General features: G+C 43.7%; 1 long non-coding RNA gene across 1 annotated transcript in view; it reads right to left on the reverse strand.

Moving 5' to 3' along the window:
- LOC109725455 overlaps positions 1 to 4,838 on the reverse strand; it is a 5,043-nt gene extending 205 nt beyond the window's left edge. The window contains exons 1-2 of the long non-coding RNA XR_002220269.1: positions 4,641 to 4,838; positions 4,131 to 4,443 (exon numbers count right to left, since the gene is read on the reverse strand). This is a non-coding gene — a long non-coding RNA (uncharacterized LOC109725455). The remainder of the gene's footprint in view (positions 1 to 4,130; positions 4,444 to 4,640) is intronic.

Raw genomic sequence — 8,178 nt, forward strand, 5'->3', positions numbered from 1 at the left:
ATATATATATATATATTCAATTGAAATACATGTCAGGCCTAACAATATGCAATATGCAACTCATGCAACTCTAGTAGATCATTTGATTCTACGTTTACTTGGCTACTTTTAGCTCATAACTTTACTCTAAGGTTTCTATTACCTTAGTTCACAACTCAAGTTCACATTGCCTCTAAGGTCTTTATTACCTTAGCTCTTATCTTTATCACTAGTTTATAAGGTTTCTATTAACCTAATCAAGCTAACCACCCGACTCGGCCTCGAGTCAATCATTCGCGGATAGTCCGCGCACTGGCCGCTCTCGGTGACTTAACCAGCTGGCGGCGAAATCGTCGCACACGCCGAACACTAGTTCAAGTCCCTTGACTTGGCCATCTGGCGGCGAACGAATCGCACCTCACCCAACAATAGCCCAAGTTGATCTAGCGGCTGTCACGCCCCGCCCCGAGTCCGCTACCTATTTGGCACGATTCGGGCACGGCGAACGGACCGCCGAACGAACAGAGTTTCCTCTGTTCGCCCAAGGCTCCACGACTAGATTGTGTACACAAGTTCCCAGGAAACAACTTGGCGACATACACAATCAACTAACCACCACAATTACGAGAGCACAAACAGTGCTAATCAAATAAGGGCAAGCAACACATGTAAAGCTTACAAGTGATAAAAGAGAGATGTACTTAATTATAAACTCATTAATTTACACAACTATCCATTCTTTTACATTCTTTCCAAACCTGTACAACATGTATATAATACAATTCACTCAAACCTCACCCTTTACATCAGTCTACTCTCAAAATAGGTACAGGGTGATCTAATGCATAGGAAGTAAGCTACCAAAATGCTCAGGGCGCCAAGCGCTTGCCGCGATCCTCGCCGGGGACGCTCGAACTCGGACCTGCAACATGGTGGAGTGAGAACTACGAATAGTTCCCAGTGGGTTCGGCCACCGACTCCGCCGATCTCCCCACTAGGTCTTAAGCAGGCATAAATAGATATGCAAATAGAGAGATATGTATATAAAACTGAAAGCAGTAACGAACAACTATAATCTATCAATGCCTCAATCTAGTGAAATGCATGCATGGAACTCATAGTAAGAAGGCTGACTATCATACTACCATGTTCAACAACAAAGTCATTCAACTGATTACCCAATCTCTCGGTGAACACGAAGCTCGCTCACAACTCACATGTATCAATCTCCTAGGGAGGTGGCTAGCTTTTCACCATCCCCGAGACCGCCTGCGGACACTACACTGGTCCAAGGGCATCTACACTGGCCCCCTTCGCGTGCTAGGCTCCGGAGTGCACTATCTGTGAGGAGCTACCTCCACAGGTGCAGACAGGCTAAGTGAGCTCGGTCCAATCTCATGTACTGGGAACAACCTAACCAACCAGGGGTGATAGCAACCTAGTATCTCACTATACTAGTGTTCTCATGCCACTCTCGCACTATTTAATGCCACTCGTTCAAGGTTTAGGGTTAACTAGATGCCACTCGTTCTGGTTCTCTATTCATATAATCATATTCATCAGATATAGGGTTAACTGTCTCGCAACGCTCGGCTCATGCATACTAGGTTCATAATCATGTAACCATAATTCACACTATCACTAGCATGCAAGGATATGTACAATTGCATTTAACACCCTATAAAGCTATGTACAATATGTAAAGGGATCGACGATGACACTCAGACATAAAAGGCAGCCCGACTGCTTCGGGATGGCACTCCCCCACCTCGTGGTGATGCCGCGACTCCTCGCTTGCAATTCACCGATCTCTCGACGCCTCGCTAGACCGCCGAGCGAAACCGAAGCTCCGGGGTCACCGTGGCTCTAACTTTGCAGCCGCTTGACGGATCGACGCGCCGTCTTCGCCGACGCGTTCAGGGACCTAGCAATTAGGTTTAGGACCCATCAATCGAGATCAAAACCCTAGATTTCTCGGTATCCAAAATCGTGCCCTGGAATAGCAACGGCGGGAAAACCCGTGGTGCGAGCTTCGATTGCGAGCTCGAACCACCACTCTAGCTTTAATAGGTTCCATTCGAACCACTTCCTAGCTACAAAACCTCAAAACCCGAGAAATACCATTAAAGGGTTAGAAGCTTACCTCTAAAGGCCTAGCTCCAACAAGAGAAGAAGATGGTGAAGAGGTTCACCACTTTGATCTTCTTCTTCTTCTACTTCTTCTCCTACTTCTCCTCTTCTTTCTTCTCCTTTCCTTTTTCTTCTCCTTCTCTCTCTTTTTTTTTTGTTTCTAGAGAGAGAGAACGTGAGAGTGAGAGGGAGAGAGAGACATCTGAGAGAGGGAAGGAGGTCCCCCAACCCTAATATAAGCCATTTTGCATCTAAGCCCCTCAACTTTTCAATTTCCGAATCAGCCCTCACAGGGCATTTTCGCAGTGAGGGACCGGTCCCAGGTCGGGGAGACCGGTCCCCGAAAGCTGCACAACCAGGCAGAGGGGATTTCGCGTTCGGGAACCGGTCCTTGCCTGAGAGACCGGTCCCCGGGAGACCGGTCCTTGTCCGAGAGACCGGTTCCTGAGAGCAACACTTCCGGGACTTAGCCAAATTTCGGCTTCTCTCGCTGGACCAACGTTCGGGAACCGGTCCTTGTTCGCCAGGGACCGGTTGCACCAAGGATCCTCGCCAGCCCAGCCCGATGGGACCGGTCCCTCTCCGCCAGGGACCGGTCCCCGAGAGCATTTCTGCTCCAGTGCAGCTTTTGCACTGGTGCTCTCGCGGACACCTCCTCAATGCACCTTATACATTGTGATCATCTTCGGACTTTCCAAAGCACACCAACTCGACAAATAGTCGATCCCACTCGAAGTCTAATCCTCGGATTTCGATAATTCACTTCCCTTACAGCGGCATAATCCACAAACTTGCTTAACCATCTGGCGGCGAAATCGTCGCACACGCCACGACAATGGTTCAAGCCCCGGGAGGTGATCTTTGCGCATTCACCCCCAGTCCATCCTTGGTATCAACCTCGACGGCGAAATCGTCGCACACGCCCTAGCCTTGATACCAAGGTTAGCATAGCACAAGTCCTGGGATTCCGGAATCCACTTCCACAGGTCGAGGGTCCATAGCCAACCCTATGCTGTCGACCTAAAACATCCTAATGGTTGCTACCACTATACTCAACAACCTAGGTTCAATGCCACTCTAGGTTTACTATTCAACCTATGTTCACTAACACTAGGTTGTTCAACATCACTATGTCCGACCTATGTTTATTCACATTAGGTTAGATGCCACTCGATCTATTTGCTTCTAGGTCTACTCACGACCTATGTTCTTTAACAATAAGTTAGATGCCACTCGATCTATTTGATTCTAGGTCTACTCACGACCTATGTTCTTTAACAATAGTTAGATGCCACTCGATCTAGTTCACATGCTACCTGTCCATACCGAGTGTTCCAATTATACAATCCTATTTTCCAATGTCATTTCTCTAATCAAGCTAGAGTTATCAACCAAGTTCATGTTTCATAAATCTAGCATAATATCCTACATTAGTAGGCACTTTATCTAACATTCATTTCTACATGAATATGTTATCAACATGCATTTCATTCTATGCATTATATTTACATGCATCCTTCTAGTTTACATGCGTATATATATAATCTTTTATATACATCTATTTCAGCATTTACATCATATCATGCATTACTAGCATTACATTATTATCATGCATTACTAGCATTATGTAACTTGCACACTTTAACTCTAACTAGCTCTTTATGCTAGTTTCATAAGTTCAATCTCAATGCTAACCAATACTCTGATTATAGTGTCACAAATCCACTATTGTCTTGGTTCACAATAAATTCATGCATTCATAGGTTTTTATGTTCACATACTACTATTCATTGGTTCTCAACATTGATAGAAATTCAAATATTTCATTATCATTGGTATAGTGCCAATACCCTATAATGCATGAATACTAATAATATGCTCAATGAAACATTATAGACATAATACTAGCATTATGTAACTTGCTCACTATGCATTTCTACTTAGCATTTACATTAACACGCATTATTTAACGCTTATATGCATCAACCCGAATTCTTAATTTGCTTAGACATAAAGGCGACCTAGTCGCTTCGGTAAGCACAACCCACCTCGATTCGCGTTCCGATTGCTTGTCGACACTTGCAATCGGCCTCCCGCGGCGCCCGGTACCCGTTTGGGCCCGATTTCGTAGTTGCGCCTCAACCGTCCTCCGCTTCGCAGCCCCGAAAATTATAGGTCTTCGGTTTGATGCCACGATGCTACAAATCCATTTTCACGACTTTACAACATCGCCTCGGCCCTGCAGGCGGATACGAAGCCTAACGTCCGTTTCTTTAATAACTTCGCAACGGCTCGACGAATCGCCGAACCGTCTTCGCCAACGCGTTTGTTTACCTAACAATTAGGTTTACGAAGGGTCAAATGAGATCAAACCCTACTAGTAGCAAAATTTGCATTTTGAACCCTAGGTTTCAAGTATTGCAAGAATACACAATATAACCTTGGATTCAAGCAATAGAACTTCTAATTAGCATATAGGAATGCTACTAAATCCATTTCTATGAATTATACATAAAGCTTTGGAGATCTACCATGAGAGGGATCGAGAAGCTCATCTCAAAAATAGCTCCAAACCATGGAGAAGATGAAGAAGATGAAGACGATTCATCGCCAAGCTTCAATCTCCACCAATTTCTCTCTTTTTGGGAGAGATTTAGAGAGAGAAAGAGAGCTTTCTCCTTTCCATTCCATGCGTGTTTGTTTGTGTGTGTGATGCGGTTTGGGGCAGCCTCGGTTGGGGAAGGAGAAGAAGAAAGGGTTTTAAACCCTTTTTACCATTTTGCCCCTCAACTACGCACTATTCACTACGGACAGTTTATTTTTCGCCGGAGCCCTTCTGAATGTCCGATTGAGCTCAAATTTGACAGGCATGCTCGGTTTTACTTAATAAGTCCAAAGAAATTTTAATATTTCAGTTTCGACCCCGTTTGGTCACTGAAAACTGTACCGAACTGCAATCTTTATCAGATAGCTTTCGGATGCTATTTCTCTCTCTACGGGCGTCAGAAAAATATGAAACTTCAAATCTAGCCTCATAAAAATATTTCTGACTTATCCTCCAATTTTCATAATTTTCTGAGACTGTGCATTTTCTGCTAATTTATCTGCCCCGTTTCCAACAGAAAATTCTAAATCTTCTGTTTTCAGTCCGATTTCAGCACAAGTCATTTTTGACTTATGTTTTACTCCTCTAAATCTAATAAAAATAGTATCTCACACTATTTTATTTATTTTCATTTTTATATTTAAAATTCGGTATGTTACATTCCACCGCAACTTCACCGGAACCATTTAAATGTATACCGTGACTTCATGATTTTAGAAGTTCGGTATGTTACAGCAACTAACAAATATACTTTTTAAATATTAGGTAGACGAATGCCGGTGGGTTACGTTTTGCAGCAAACGTTAGAACAACAGATATTGAGTTCTACAGTGATGAGTTAGACCAACAGAGAGAGACTCAGGTACATATTAATGCAACCATTTTTTGACTATTTCAACTGATATTTTAGCTGACTAATATTGGATTTTTCACAGATGACATGGCGGCCATACACAGATGCTATTATAAATGCGCTACCTGTATTCTGTGTATAGGGCAGTGAGGTATAGCGATCTCGGATGACACTGATTTGTTTTCATATCGTTGAGCTTCACGTGCCGGATCGAGTCCTACGGCAGTTTGGTCTCCTCCAACATATACCCATTCCGGTGGAGACCATCCGACGCTACACTTCTCAGGGGCGGCCAGATGAGGGTTGGGCTCACTTTCATGCTGCACACATCGAGAGATGGGGAGATAGATTACAGGCCATTATTGACCAGCATCCGATTGTCGGTGATGACTCGGTACAGGCGACCTCGATTTATATGAAGTGGTACTGGCATATCACGAGACGATAGATTTCTCGTCCAGTACAGCGTCCACCATTGACTTACCAGCCTCGTGGCCAGATCGAGAGAGCTTTGGTACGATCACTCAGCCCATTTATTATTTTTTTAATCTTTTGTATAATATAGATTGCCAAAAGTGAGTTATTATCTATAATGCAGGTGGACACTATATGACAGACACAGTATAGCATCAGAAGCCTAGTTCATGATCGACCTTCTTACGATGCAGTGATGGAGGCATTGACGGGCATGGATATCGATCTTGATAGTGTACCGGAGTACATTCCTACTATACCTATCGCCACTGATATCAGAGGTCGAGATTTTGGACATGCATCGACATCTGGTCATCACCACCGTCAGACACCGACATCTGCTGGATCTCCATCTCCTAGTGATGTTGCTGATATGCCCGCTGCCCCTGAGAGATTTCCTACTAGGCCATTGGACTTGGACTTGCTTTTGCCGCCGCCAGTCTCTAGAGAGCACTTTACATTCGTCTATTCTCGATGTCATGCCGCGTCTTCATCACAGACCCGCCCAACATCTAGACCAGCCACTATTGAGGAGACTCAGGCGATACCGGAGCATCGCGAGGGCATTATGATTGCGGATCTCGATGAGATGGCCGATATCGAGGCAATTGATGACATACCTATTGCTGATCTCGTTGTAGAGGGTGGCCGTAGACGTGGACGTGGCCGTGCACGAGGACGTGGCCGAGGACGTCGAGGGAGAGGACGATCGAGAGGCTAATTGTATATCTTTGATTTCGATAATTTAGACTTTGTATAATATTATATAATACTTAATTTAGTGCATATTTGTATATTTCTCGGGGTTTTTTTTGATATTTTTATCCTGTTGAATGTATCTTTTTATTCCACTCGATCTGTTGTGTTTCTTGTTGGAATATTTATTATCGTAAAAAAACTTGCGTTAAACTTGTTAAAATTTTTTAAAAAACCAAGCTTAAATCAGTACCTGGTGCTGTTTGCACTAAAGGCGGTGAATGGTTCACCGTTCACCGCCTTTAGTGCAAATCCACAAACACGGGAAAAAAAAGGGCTAAGTCCTGGACTGCGTTGTGTTTGCACTAAAGACGGTGAACGAGTCATCGTCGTCAGATAAGACGGTGAACGCTTCACCGTCTTATCTATGCCACAAACCCGGGCGGTTGGGCGGGGGATTTGCTGAGAAGGCGGTGAATGGTTTACGCCTAGATAAGGCGATAAACGATTCATCGCCTTTACCTACTTTAGATAAGACGGTGAACAATTCACCGTCTTATCTATGACACAAACCCGGGCTGTTGGGCGGGGGATTTGCTGAGAAGACGGTGAATGGTTTACGCCTAGATAAGGCGATAAACGATTCACCGCCTTTACCTACTTTAGATAAAAGACGGTGAACAATTCACCGTCTTGTCATAACCGTCTTATCTATGACACAAACCCGGGCTGTTGGGCGGGGGATTTGCTGAGAAGGAGGTGAATGGTTTACGCCTAGATAAGGCGGTAGACGATTCACCGCCTTTGTTAAGGCGGTAAACGAGTAACCGTCTTCTCAGGCACCTTAAGCTACGCGGGGAATTGCTGAGAAGGCGGGTGATACGCGGGGAATTGCTGAGAAGGCGGTGAATGGTCCACGCCTAGAGAAGACGATGAACCATTCACCGTCTTCGTGACGCTAGACTAAAGACGGTGAACGAGTCACCGTCTTTGTGAGAAATGCTCATGTGGCGGCCGAGGTGGCGAGAGGACGGTTAGTTTCACAAATAAAAGTTTCACAGGGTTATTTTGCCAATTACGAAATTTCAAAGGGTTATTTTCGAAAAAAGTCCTCTATACGCAGCTAGGCAATTTTATTTTTGACTGAGAGCTCTCTCCATTTTTCCCTTTTTTTCAATTAATTAATTATTTATTTGCTTAATTATGCTCCACTGTATTACACTTTCACCCGTTTAGCATAGTTTCTGAAAAAGTAATTTTTAAAAAAAGTGATTTACTTTGGAGAAGTAATTTTGATTAAAAGCTGTAGGGCGTTTGACTAAGTTTAGATAAAAGTGATTTATCTGAAGTGATTTTAAGTTGTTTGCCAAAATTTTTTTGATGTTTTCAAAAATTAATTTTCTTATTAAATTTTATTTTAAAATAATTTAAAATCCATTTA

The sequence above is a fragment of the Ananas comosus genome, linkage group 20 (genome assembly GCF_001540865.1).
Source record: "Ananas comosus cultivar F153 linkage group 20, ASM154086v1, whole genome shotgun sequence".
Classification (NCBI taxonomy): Eukaryota; Viridiplantae; Streptophyta; class Magnoliopsida; order Poales; family Bromeliaceae; genus Ananas; species Ananas comosus.